General features: G+C 33.8%; 1 long non-coding RNA gene across 1 annotated transcript; it reads left to right on the top strand.

Annotated features, from left to right (window-relative positions):
• The first annotated feature begins 3,065 nt into the window (after positions 1-3,065).
• On the top strand, positions 3,066-3,817 carry LOC125491812 (uncharacterized). The gene is made up of 3 exons (XR_008970296.1): positions 3,066-3,455; positions 3,538-3,604; positions 3,704-3,817. It is a non-coding gene; the product is annotated as an uncharacterized LOC125491812 (long non-coding RNA).
• Positions 3,818-13,918: the final 10,101 nt, after the last annotated feature.

The following is a 13,918-nucleotide window of genomic DNA, read 5'->3' on the forward strand; positions in this document are numbered from 1 at the left end:
TCTCCCAGGGGACTTTCGAGCACCTCCTATTAGAGTTTATAATAGCCAAATTAGCCCCTTCATTCACCACAGAGTGAACTTTTATAAAATCCGCAACTTTAACACCCTCCCTGAAGCCCCACACTTCCGCTTCAAGAATGGAACAGTAAAGAAAATAAAATTAGCCCCTTCAAGACACAACTCCCCCTTATAGTTTCTAATAGTAAAGCCTAAGGCAGCTTCTCTAGATTCTAACTTGTATCCATAAAAATTGAGCTTTTACTAGCACTCGAAGAAAAGGGGACCACCTAAGCTTTTTACCTTGGGGGGAGGGTTATGTCCAGCAGAAGGGGAAAAAATCTCATCAAACAATTGGAAAATAGTCCAGTCTTTGACATAGTTGACAATTAGAGCCACAACTTTAAAAGGGAGGAGGAATCAACCTGAAAAATTACTTTATTTGTGGAGAACCAGCTAAACCACCAAATAATACGCATACGATCCATTTGCCTATTTGACAAGCGAACCTTGTTAGCTTTAAGGTTAGCCGTAATATCCTCACTCAGAGTAACAATCAGGAAACTAGTCCACCCGTGGTTCAAATATAGCAAACTAAAGGTATCTTAGACAAAGGGACAACTAAAAAGAAGATGATTAACATCTACATTATAAAAATTACAACAATATATTCCTGAGGAAGGGAAACATGATTAGGCTGAAGCGTTTCTTGACATCCTTTCCACATAAAACTTTTAATTCTATAAAATGGGTTTAACTAATCTAGAAATGCACCACATTGGATGGGCGCAGAGCGTTTGAGAAAAATTAAATGATCTGATTTAAAATCGGAACAAATAGCACTTAACTAATCTGGTTTGAGCTTAACTAATCCGAACTTGTACTGGATTGGGTGGGGGCGGAGTGGTTAATAAAATTAAGTTGATCTAATTTAAAACCGGCGCAATTAACGCTTAACTAAACTGGTATGGAACTCAAAATCGGATCAGTTATGAAAGTTAATTGATCTAGTTTTGGGTCCAAATCAGATCAGTTAATAAATTGGCGCCGACTCCAATGTTTATTGTAATAAACTTGTTGTTCTTTCGTTTGCTGCACACATGGCATGAAAAAGTTGGCGAAAGATAAATTAAGTTCAGTCCCTCAAAATATAACAAAACGATATCATTTTGTATCGTGTGCACCTTGAGAAAGATAGACCCGTGTCTTCCATCTAATTTGTGTGAATGGTGGTATAATACAAAATTCCACTATTCACCTCAAACAACTCCATATGAAGTTCATCAGCTAAAAATTTCACGAAGCAACTGAAAAGAATGGGAAATCAAAAAAATCTGGTCGACGAATTCATATAATACTCTCTCCGTCCCAAAATATAGTTCCCATTTCATTTTGCACAGTCTCTAAGACATAATTTTGACCTACGATATCTTCTATTTCTTATTAGTAAAAAATATAAAAAGTTGATATTACGAATTTATTTAATGAGACAAATCTAACAAGACCCCTCATGAATATGTTTTTTTGTATACATTAGTAAAAATATTTGGTCAAAGTTTTTAAAATTTGACTCTCAAAATAGAAATGGGAACTATATTTTGGGACAGAGGGAGTATTATCTAAAAAATTTTGTTACAGGTTTGCCAAGGAAAGCTAAAAACTTTGACACAATTTCTGAACCTCTCCCGAGTGGGTTAATCCAACATTTTACGGTTGAAGAACATATTGAAGATGAAAGGATCCAATAAGAGGAGATTGTTGGTGAAAGTCGTAGCTATCGATGTCCAAAACGCACTAACAATATTCAAGGACAAATCATTTTTAAAGAAGAGGAGTATGTATCTAACTGCTCTAAGCTAACCAATCCAAAGTTTTTAATAACTTTATTTAATTATTAATTATGGTTGGTTTTGAGAGTAAAAACAGTTTTCAAGGGCTTAATTTGCTCTAATTCAGGTGGTAATGAGCAGTAACAAGTACGACCGAAGCTTAGGAACAAGGGCACTTGTACCGGAAGCTAAAGTTGTTATTTGGCTAAACAAGATTAAGATAGTTAATGGTAATTAATTAGCACTAATATTATTTAAGAGTTGTTTAATTATATTTAAGCAGCTTGTTCTATATTGGCTTATTAGTTTAGTTAGTTATGTGCTTAAACGTGTAATGAAACTAAGCTACCAGCTGCCCGTGTAGGATGTAGAGGTGCATTCTTCAGGCGGGTGATATTGATTTTTTTTAAGTCCTAAAATGATTAATTTACACTAAATTAATCAGCTAGCACCAAAACATAAAAAAAGCATCATTTTAGCGAATTTCAAGCTACGGTATTCCGTAGCAATTTTGTGATGTTTGTCATAATGTAATGAAGCAAGAAGGTGAAGCATGGAGCTTATTCATGCTTATATAGGTGTATGAAGACAAGGTTCCAATTACACACTTTCCTAGCAAGGAAGGAAGGCTCCTTACTGGAGTCTTCTGTTTCATGTCATTTTAGGCTCTAGGACTTTTGCTACTTGTTCTGCATTGGGAAACAACTTGAGGTTTGTTACCTATGGTTGGAAAGATATTCAAGTATAGGAAACCCTCCAATTGCTTTCCTAAGTTAAATTCACATCCAATCAGAGGTTATAGCAAAAAGAACAGAGAAAGGTCTTTCTGTCTGAATTTCAGCAGCTTATTCAGCTTTGAGCTTATTTTAAACATATTTTTGGATCTTGTTGGCCTTGAGTTTTTGACATGTTGCAGTATACATAGTTATCTTCTAGATTGTAAAATTTCAAGTTTGAGTAATTAAAACCAGAGAGTTATCTCTATTTGAAAACAAGTGTGTTTTCAACACAAAATCAGGCTTGGTGTTATTTATTAAAAATGTCTGTTGTTTGGTTGTGATTTATTGAGATGAGAGATAAGCTAGTAAAGTAGGTTGTAAAAAAAGTTTTTTCACCTTGTCTTAGCCTTGAGTGGTAGTTTGTCCTAAACAAACCCAGTGAGTTTACTTTGGTTCCTTTTATATTTTGTTGGTTGTTGACGATTTTCAATCTAAATTAACTAAATCTTCTTTTAGTGGACTTTACGAAGATTTACTTGGATGTGAAGCTGTATCAAAAGTTGGGTGGTTATGTCCACAAGAGATTCGTGGTGACAATTGCTTGAAGAACCGTGCTGAAGCGAGTGAGTAAGTTGAAAGGAGTATTACCGCATGTGTTCGATCTAAAGCTAACTATATTATTGCCCCATACCTTGAAGAGTATGTTTTAGTACCTAGTTGATAATGTCTTTTCATAATACTATTTTGGATAACTATTGTTGGTATACATATGATTGTCGAACTTAATTTTTTGTTGTAGTCTCCATTGGATGCTCTTGATAATATCTCCTTCAACTCACACAATATACCATTTTGATTCTATGCGTCAAGAACCACCCCGAGGCTTACTAATCAAAAACATATTGAATAGGTATTGTTTTATTTTATTTTCATTTCCTTTTGTTCTTTATTAACATCATACATTGTAACTATTATAAAATGTGGTATTGTAGTGTGATGAAAAGATTACGTGGATGTGGTCCAAGAAGAGCCACACTTCCTCAATGGAAATCAGTGAAGGTAAAGGATCTTGATTGTCCTATCTTTAAGTTATTAGTTACCCTAATTTTATTGATCGTCGTGTTGAGAATTATTTTTTTGAAATAATTTTCAATTTAGTGCGCACAACAACAAGATGGAGTTGCTTGCGGCTATTACGTGATGAGGTTTATGTTCGATATACTTACTTGTTGCACGAAAGTCGATAATCTTGAGAAGGTTCGTAACATTCCGTCCCCATATAAACTATGACTTAGTTTCATCCTAATGAGTCCTTAAACAACTTATTAAACTAGAATGTATTACATGCTATGGTATGAAATATATGAATCTGACCTAAAACGACCTTTACTTGCACAAACTTGATTAGAACGATCAAATTAGACTTGTAATTGTCCTAGTAGTCCTTAAACTACATATTAGATTATAATGTAACCTAAAATTATATGCTATGGAAAGCTATGGATGAATTTGACCCAAAATGGCCTAGAAACAGCCTTTAGTTGCACAAACTTGACTAGGATGATCAAATTAGACTAGTAATCATCCTAATAGTCCTTAAACAACATATAAGACCAGAATGCAACCTAAAATTACATGAAATGGATGAATTTGACCCAAAACGGCCTAAATTGGCCTTGAAACGGCTTTTACTTGCACAAACTTGACTAGAACGATCAAATTAGACTTGTAATCGTCCTAATAATCCTTAAATAACATATTAGACCAGAATGTAACCTAAAATTACATGTTATGGTATGAAATGGATGAATTTGACCCAAAACGACCTAAAACGGCCTTCAAACGACCTTTACTTGCACAAACTTGACTAGAACGATCAAATTAGAGTTGTAATCGTCCTAATACTCATTAAATAACATATTAGATAAAATGTAACCTAAAATTACTTGCAATGGTATGAAATGGATGAATTTGACCCAAAACGGCCTTGAAACGGCCTTTACTTGCACAAACTTGACTAGAACGATCAAATTAGAATTGTAATTGTCCTAATGGTCCTTAAACAACATATTAGACCAGAATGTAACCTAAAATTACTTGCTATGGTATGAAATGGATGAATTTGACCAAAAACGGCCTAAAACGGCCTGAAAACGGCCTTTACTTGCACAAACTTGACTAGAACGATCAAATTAGAGTTGTAATCGTCCTAATACTCCTTAAATAACATATTAGATAAAATGTAACTTAAAATTACTTGCTATGGTATGAAATAGATGAATTTGACCCAAAACGGCCTAAAACGGCCTTGAAACGACCTTTACTTGCACAAACTTGAGTAGAACAATCAAATTAGAATTGTAATCGTCCTAATGCTCCTTAAAAAACATATTATACCATAATGTAACCTAAAATTACTTCCTATAGTCGAATTCTTAATCTCTCTTAACTAATGCTCTCATGTGCTTAATCCATATGCATCATTTGGTATTAGAGCAGGTTGAGAGCATCTTAAACACCACCTAAACCTATTCCCTAAGCTTAAACACATTCCTAAACACATTTCCTAAAACTAATCATAAAATCGAAAAAAAAACAGTAAAACATTTAACCCAAAGGTTTTTGCCAATGTCTCCTTCCTTTATTTGCGGTTTTGACATATGATAGGTCATTTTAGGGTTGAAGAAGTGAAATTTCCGCTGGTACAATTTGAGAGTTATCGGAGTTCATTTGCTAATATTTGGGTTGGTTTTTCTTAACAGGTCTAAAACTGGCGAAAAATTTTAAGCCGAGGAGAAGCTTTATATAAGTTGTTCTAGTTCTTATGCCATGGGTTCCTTATACCAGAACCACGAAAGCATTATAACTCATAAGTTTGATAGTTTTCATTGTCCATCTAAATTTCAAAAGTGGATTCACCAAGTTGATAAAGTTTATGAATGGTATGATCTTTCCGATTATGCTTTGATTGAACTACTCAAAATTTTTTAAAAAAACATGCTTTAGAATGGTGGGAAGACTTAATGGCCAAGAGAAGAAGAGATGGAAAATAGAAGATTAGTACATGGAGTAAGTTGAGAAGAGAGCTCAAAAAGAAGTTTTTGTCATGCTCTTATCAAAGGGGTTGTTTATGTAATTCTTATGTAAGAGAAAAACTCGATCATTGTACTAAAAAACTTCAAAAAGAGTATTTGTCAACTTTCAAGCCATGAAATAAAATCTCCATTAACTTCAGTAACCTATTAAAGACGTTGAATTTGATGTTATCAATTGAAGAAACCCTCTCAAATGAAGAAATAATGTATGGAGGCCGAATTCATAGTGGAAGAAAAGGAGGAAGTGGTATGTTGTGAACCAAAGGAAAGCACAAGGATAGCGGAACCAGTAGAAGAAAAACATCTTAAGAGTGATAATAAATAATTAGACAAATATTTTGAAGTTCCTATAATGTTATCTAAAAAATTTTATGGAGCGGGAATTACCACGAAAAGTTGAAAACTTTGATACAATTTATGAACCTCTTCTAATTTGGTTAATTCAAACTTTTGGGGTTGAATAACATATTGAAAATGAAAGGAGCCAATAGGATGAGATTGTTGATGAAAGTTGTAGCTTTCCATCTCCAAAAAGCACGAACAAGATTCAAGGACGAATCTTTTTTTAAAGAAGGGGAGTATGATGCATACACATCTAGCTTCTCTAAGCTAACCAATCCAAAAAATTTAATAAGTTTATTCAATTATTGGTTATGGTTGGTTTTGAGAATCAAAAAGGTTTGCAAGGCCTTAATTTGCTCTAATACAGGTGGTAATGAGCAAGAACAAGCACGACCTAAGGCAAGGAACACGGGCACTTGTATCCGAAGCTAAATTTCTTTTTTTGCTAAATAATATTAAGATAGTTAATGGTAATTAATTAGCACTAATCTTGTTTAAGAGTTGTTTAATTATCTTTAAGTAGCTTCTTTTAAATTAGCTAAGTAGTTTTGTTATATGCTTTAACGTGTAATGGAACTAAGCTACTAGCTGCCCATGAAGGATGTAGAGGTGCTTTGCTTGAGGTTCTTGATATTGATTAGTATTTTTTAAGTCCTAAAATGCTTAACTTATAGTAAAACAATGAGTTAGCACCAAAACATAAAATAGCATCATTTTAGCCAAGTTCAAGCTACGGTATTCACTAGCAATTTTGTGATGCTTGTCATGATGTAATGAAGCAAGAAGGTGAATCAAGCATCTTATTCATGTTTACATAGGTATTTAAAGCCAAAAGGTTCAATTACAAATTTTCCTAGCAAGGAAGGAAAGCTCCTTATTGGAGTATCTTATTTCACATCATTTTAGGCTCTAGAACTGCTGCTGCTTGTTCTACATTTGGTAGCAACTTTCCGTCATCATCTTTAGGCGTGTGACCTATGGTTGGAAAAATATTTAAGCGTAGAAAACCCTACAATTGGTTTCATATTTAAATGTGCATCCAATCTGAAGTTATAGCAAAAAGAATAGAGGAAGGTCTTTATGTCCGGATTTTAGCAGCTTATTCAGCTTTGAGCTGATTTTAAACATATTTTTTTATCTTTGTTCGCCGTGAATTTTTGACATGTTGTAGTGTAGATACTTATCTTATAGGTTATACAATTTCATGTTTGATTAATTAAAAACAAAGAGTTCTCTCTATTTGAAAACAAGTGTGTTTTTAGTCCAAAACCGGGTTTGGTTTTGTTTACAAAAAAATCTTTAATTTGTTGTTTGCTTGTCATTCATTGAGATGAGAGCTAAGATGGTAAAGTAGGTTGTAAAATAATTTGTTTCAACTTTTTTTAGCCTTGAGTGGTGGTATTTTGGTTGTGATTGTGGTGGTAGTTTGTCCTAGAATAAACCAGGTGAGTTTATTTTGGTTCCTTTTAGCCGAATTCTTAATTTCTCTTAACTAATGCTCTCATGTGCTTAATCCATATGTATCATTTGCTATCAGAGATGTAGGTTACTTGGAAGAATCTTAAACACCTCCTAAACCTATTGCCTAAGCTTAAACACATTCCTAAAACTAATCATAGAACCGCAAAAAAAACTGCTAGAAATTTTACCCAATTTTTTTTGGCAATATCTCCTTCATTTGTTTGTAATTTTCGACTTGTGATAGGTCATTTTGGGGGTTTAGGAAGTGAACTTTCCGCTGGTAAAATTAGAGAGTTATCGGAGTTCATTTGCTATTAATCTGAGTTGGTTTTTCTTAAAAGGTCTAAAACTGGCAAAACAAATTTAGCCGAGGAGAAGCGTTATATGAGTTTTTCTAGTTCTTATGCCATGGGTTCCTTATACCACGAAAACATTATAATTCCTAAATTTGATGGTTTTCTTTGTCCATCTAAATTTCAAAAATGGCTTCACCAAGTTGATAAAGTTTATGAATGGTATGATTTTTTCGAATATGTTTTAATTGAAATAATCAAAATATCTTGTAGAAAACATAATGGTGGTAATACTTAAAAGGCCAAGAGAAGAAAGGACTTAAAATAGAAGATTAAAACTTGGAGTAAGTTGAGAAGAGAGCTCAAGGAGTTTTTGCCATGCTCTTATATTATCAAAGGGGTTATTTATTTAGTTCCTGTGTAAGAGAAAAACTCGATATTTGCACTCAAAAATTTCAAAAGAGTATTTGTTAACTTCAAGCCGTGAAAGAAGATCTCCATTAACTTCAGCAACCTATTGGAGACATTAGATTTGAAGTTACCAAAGAAACCATCTCAAATGAAGAAACAACTATGCAGGCCGAATTCATAGTGGAAGAAACGGAGGAAGTGGTCTATTGTGAACCAAAGGAAAGCACAAGCAAAGTGGAACCAGGAGCACAACAACTCAAAAGTGACGATGATGAATTCGAAGAAAATTTTGAAATTCCTATAATATTATTTAAAAATTCTTGTTTTACAGGTTTGCCAAGGAAAGCTAATAACTTTTATGCAATTTCCGGACCTCTTCCAAGTTGGTTAATCCAAACTTTTTTGGTTGAAGAACATATTGAAGAAGAAAGGATCCAATAAGAGTAGATTGTTGGTGATTTTATTTAGCTTTCCATGTCCAAAAAGCACCAACAAGATTCGAGGACGAATGTTTTTTAAAGAAGGGAAGTATGATGCATACGCATCTAGTTGCTCTATGCTAACTAATCCAAAAATTTTAATAAGTTTATTTAATTATTATTTATTGTTGGCCTTGAGAATAAAAAATGTTTTCAAGGACTTAATTTGCTCTAATCCAGGTGGTAATGAGAAAAACAAGCACGACCTAAGCTTAGGAACAAAGGCACTTGTATCCGAAGCTAAAGTTGTTGTTTGGCTAAACAAGATTAAGATAGTTAATGGTAATTAATTAGCACTAATCTTGTTTAATAGTTATTTAATTATCTTTAAGTAGCTTGTTCTGAATTAGCTTATTACTCCCTCCGTCCTCTATTAGTTTAACCCTTTCTTTTGCACATAGTTTTAGGAGAAATAAATTATGTGGGTTATAGAATGAAAGAAAAACTATTATTTTACATTAAAGTTGAATGTATGTGTGATGAAAAGTTTGTGGTCCCATTCCAAAAACAGCAAAAAAAAAAAGAAAGGGGTAAACTAATAAGGGACACCCTTAAAAGGAATACGGGTAAACTAATAGAGGACGGAGGGAGTAGTTTAGTTAGTTATATGCTTAAACGTGTAATGGAACTAAGCTACCAGCTTCCCATGAAGGATGTAGAGGTACTTGCTTGAGGTGCGTCTATTAATTAGTGTTTTTGAAGTCCTAAAATGCTTAAATTATACTAAAACAACGAGTTAGCACTAAAATAGAAAATAGCATCATTTTAGCAAACTTCAAGCTACGTTATTCACTAGAAATTTTGTGATGCTTGTCATGATGTAATGAAGCAAGAAAGCCAAGGGTTCAATTACAAAATTTCTTAGCAAGGAAAGAAAGCTCCTTATTGGAGTCTTCTGTTTCACGTCATTCTAGGCTCTGGAACTGCTGCTACTTGTTTTGCATTGGGCAGCAACTTCCCGTCATCGTATTGTGGCGTGTGACCTACGGTTGGAAAGATAATCAAGTGTAAAAACTCTGCAATTGTTTTCATAGTTAAATTTGCATCCAATCACCAGCTATAGCAAGAAGAATAGTGAAAGATCTTTCTGTCCGGATTTCTACAGCTTATTCAGATTTGAGCTTACTTTAAACATATTTTTGGATCTTTGTGGCCTTGAATTTTTGACATGTTGTATTATAAATAATTATTTTCTACCTACTAAAATTTCAAGTTTGAGTAATGAAAAACAAAGAGTTCTCTCTATTTGAAAACAAGCGTGTTTTCAGTCCAAAACTAGGTTTGGTTTTATTTATCAAAAATCTAAGAGCTAAGCTAGTAAAGTAGGTTGTAAAATAAGTTGTTTCAGCTTGTTTTAGCCTTGAGTGGTGGTAATTTGGATTGTTATTGTGATGGTAGTTTGTCATAGAACAAACCAGGTGAGTTTAGTTTGGTTCCTTTTAGTCGAATTCGTAATCTCTCTTAACTAATGCTCTCATGTGCTTAATCCATATGCATCATTATCAGAGATGTAGGTTAGTTGAGAGAATCTTAAACACCTCCTAAACCTATTCCTTATGCTTAAACATATTCCTAAAGACATTTCCTAAACCTAATCATAGAATTGCAAAAAAAAAAAACTGCTAGATTTTAACCCAAAGGTTTTCGGCAATATCTCCTTCATTGCTTTGTGTTTTTTGACGTATGACAGGTCATTTTGTGGGTTCAAGAAGTGAACATTCCGCTGGTACAATTTGAGAGTTATCGGAGTTCATTTGCTATTAATATGGGTCGGTTTTTCTTAAGACCTCTAAAATTGGCGAAAATTTTTAAGCTAGAGAAAAGCTTTATATGAGTTGTTCTAATTCTTATGCCATGGGTTCCTTATACCAGAACCACGAAAATATTATAATTCCTAAATTTGATGGTTTTCTTAGTCTATCTAAATTTCAAAATTGGCTTCACCAAGTTGATAAAGTTTATGAATGGTATGATCTTTCCGATTATGCTTTGATTGAACTAATCAAAATTTTTTGTAGAAAACATGCTTTAGAATGGTGGGATGACTTAACGACCAAGACAAGAAGAGATGGAAAACTGAATATTAGAACTTGGAGTAAGTTGAGAAGAGAGCTCAAGGAGTTTTTGTCATGCTCTTATCAAAGGGGTTGTTTATGTAATTCTTGTGTAAGAGAAACACTCGATCTTTGTACTCAAAAACTTCAAAAGAGTATTTCTCAACTTCAAGCCATGAAAGAAGATCTCCATGAAATTCAGCAACCTATTGGAGACATTTAATTTGAGTTACCAAAGAAATCATCTCAAATGAAGAAACAACAATGGAGGTCGAATTCATAGTGGAAGAAAAGGAGGAAGTGGTCTGTTGTGAACCAAAAGGAAAGCACAAGGATAGCGGAACCAATAGAAGCACAACAACTTTAAAGTGATGATAAAGAATTGGAAGAAGATTTTGAACTTCCTATAATATTATCTCAAAATTCTTATTTTGCAGGTTTGCCAAGGCAAGTTAAAAACTTTGATACAATTTTCGAACCTCTTCCAAGTTGGTTAATCCAAACTTTTGTGGTTGGAGAGCATATTGAAGATAAAAAGAGCCAATGAGAGGAGATTTTTGGTGAAAGTTTTAGCTTTCCATGTCCAAAAATCACTAACAAGATTCGAGGACGAATCGATTTTAAAGTAAGGGAGTATGATGCATACACATCTAGTGGCTCTAAGCTAACCACTCCAAAGTTTTGAATAACTTTATTTAATTATTGGTTGTGGTTGTTTTTAAGAATAAAAAAGGTTTTCAAGGGCTTAATTTGCTCTAATCCAGGTTATAATGAGTAAGAACAAGCACGACCTAAGCTTAGGAACAAGGGCACTTGTATCCGAAGCTAATGTTCTTTTTTGTCTAAACAAGATTTATATAGTTAATGGTAATTAATTAGCACTAATCTTGTTCAAGAGTTGTTTAATTATCTTTAGGTAGCTTGTTCTGAATTAGCTTATTAGTTTAGTTAGTTATATGCTTAAACGTGTAATGGAACTAAGCTACCAGCTGCCCATGAATGATGTAGAGGTGCTTGCTTGTGGTGCTTCATATTAATTATTGTTGTTTAAGTCCTAAAATGATTAACTTATACTAAAACAACGAGTTAGCACCAAAACTAAAAATAGCATCATTTTAGCAAAGTTCAAGCTACGGTATTCACTAGCAATTTTGTGATGCTTGACATGATGTAATGAAGCAAGAAGGTGAAGCAAGGAGCTTATTAATACTTACATAGTTTTTTAAAGACAAGGGTTTAATTACATTTTTTCCTATGAAGGAAAGCTCCTTTTTGGAGTCTTTTGTTTCACGTCATTTTTGGCTCTGGAACTGCTGTTGCTTGTTCTGCATTGGGAAGCAACTTTTCGTCATCACTTGAGGTGTGTGATCTATAGTTTGAAATATATTCAAGTGTAGAAAATCCTCCAATTGGTTTCATAGTTAAATTCACATCCAATCAAAAGTTATAGCAAAAAGAATTGAGAAAGGTCTTTCTCTCCGGATTTCAGCAGCTTATTCAATTTTGAGCTTATTTTAAACATATTTTTAGATCTTTGTTGGCCGTGAATTTTTTACATGTTGTATTATAAATAGTAATCTGCTAGTTTGTAAAATTTCAAGTTTGATTAATGAAAAAGCAGAGAGTTCTCTCTCTTGAAAACAAGTGTGTTTTCAGTCCAAAACTGGTTTTGTTTTGTTTGCTTGTCATTCATTGAGATGAGCTAAGCTAGTAAAGTAGGTTGTAAAAAAAGTTATTTCACCTTGTTTTAGCCTTTAGTGGTGGTAGTTTGGGTTGTGATTGTTGTGGTAGTTTGTCTCAGAACAAACCGGGTGAATTTACTGTGGTTCCTTTTAGTTGAATTCTTAATCTCTCTTAACTAATGCTCTCATGTGCTTAATCCATATGCATCAGATATCCTTCAAGCATATCATCGTTAAACTGATCTACAATAATATAGGTATCATCATCAACTCCAGACTAAACCACGATCTCAAAAAACTCATCCTCATCACTAAGATTTATATCAACAACTAGCAAATAGGCAAGTGCAAACAAATCCTCATGATATACTACTCCATTTTGGTGAATGGCATCCCCCATACTCATTTTCAAGCAAAACAAGTACTAAGACAAGGTCATCCCTTGTCTCGTTTTCTGTTTGCTCTTAGTATGGTATATTTAAGCAGATGTTTAGGTGAATTGAAAAATGATCCTAATTTGAACTTCCATCCTACATTGATAGAAAACATTTGAATCATCTTATGTTCGTAGATAATTTGTTACTTTTTGCTAGAGCTGACTATAGTTCTATTAGTATAATCATAGCAGCCTTTAGCAAATTCTCTAAGGCTTCAGGCCTTGAAGCTAGCATTGAGAAGAGCAATATTTATATTGCTGGGGTTTTAGATGAGGAAACTAGGGATATTGCAACTGTTGTTCATCTTCGTATTGGTGAACTTCTCTTCAGATATTAGGTGTTCCTTTATCTGTAAAGAAGTTGAATTACACTCAATGTAAAAGAGTGGTTAAAAAGATTACTGAGATAGCTCAAATTCGGATGACTAAAACTTTGAGTTATGCTGGTAGGCTTCAATTGGTTAGGAGTGTTTTAAGTAGTATGCAAATTAAAACTAATGAGCTCACATTTTCCCCTTGTCAAAAAAGATCATAAAGACTGTGGAAAGTGTGTGTAGAAGGTTTTTGTGGACTAGTAAGACAATGGGCACTAAGAAAGCTCCCATTTCTTGGAATTCTTTATATGACTTAAAGGTTGCTGAAGGCTGGAGTTTAATTAACATGGTTGTCTGGAAGGCTGCAATGTTTAAGTTACTTTGAGCTATTGGTTTTAAATAAGATAAGTTGTGGGTGCAATGGATTAATGCCTATTACTTGAGAAGGAAAAAAATCTACTCAGTGAATATTAGGAGTGACATGTCTCCTGAAGAAAATCATTAAATCCAGAGAACTGCTTGCAATTGTCGGAGATTGGGATGTTGTAGTCCATAATGGGAACTTCAGTGTACGAAAAGCCTACACTCTTATTTAGGGAGATGCTCAAAGGTGGATTGGAGGAGGTGGCTTTGTAACAACAAGGCTAGTCCTAAGAGTAAACTTGCATTGTTATGTGGCTTGATATTCACAATAGGCTTGCAACAATTGACAGAATTAGCAGATGGAAATTCAGGGATGGCAACGGGTGGGATTTGGGTCGGGTGAGCCATCACCCGGTTAGATTGACTCTCATCCATCCATCCGT

The sequence above is a fragment of the Beta vulgaris genome, chromosome 1 (assembly GCF_026745355.1).
Source record: "Beta vulgaris subsp. vulgaris cultivar EL10 chromosome 1, EL10.2, whole genome shotgun sequence".
NCBI lineage: Eukaryota > Viridiplantae > Streptophyta > Magnoliopsida > Caryophyllales > Amaranthaceae > Beta > Beta vulgaris.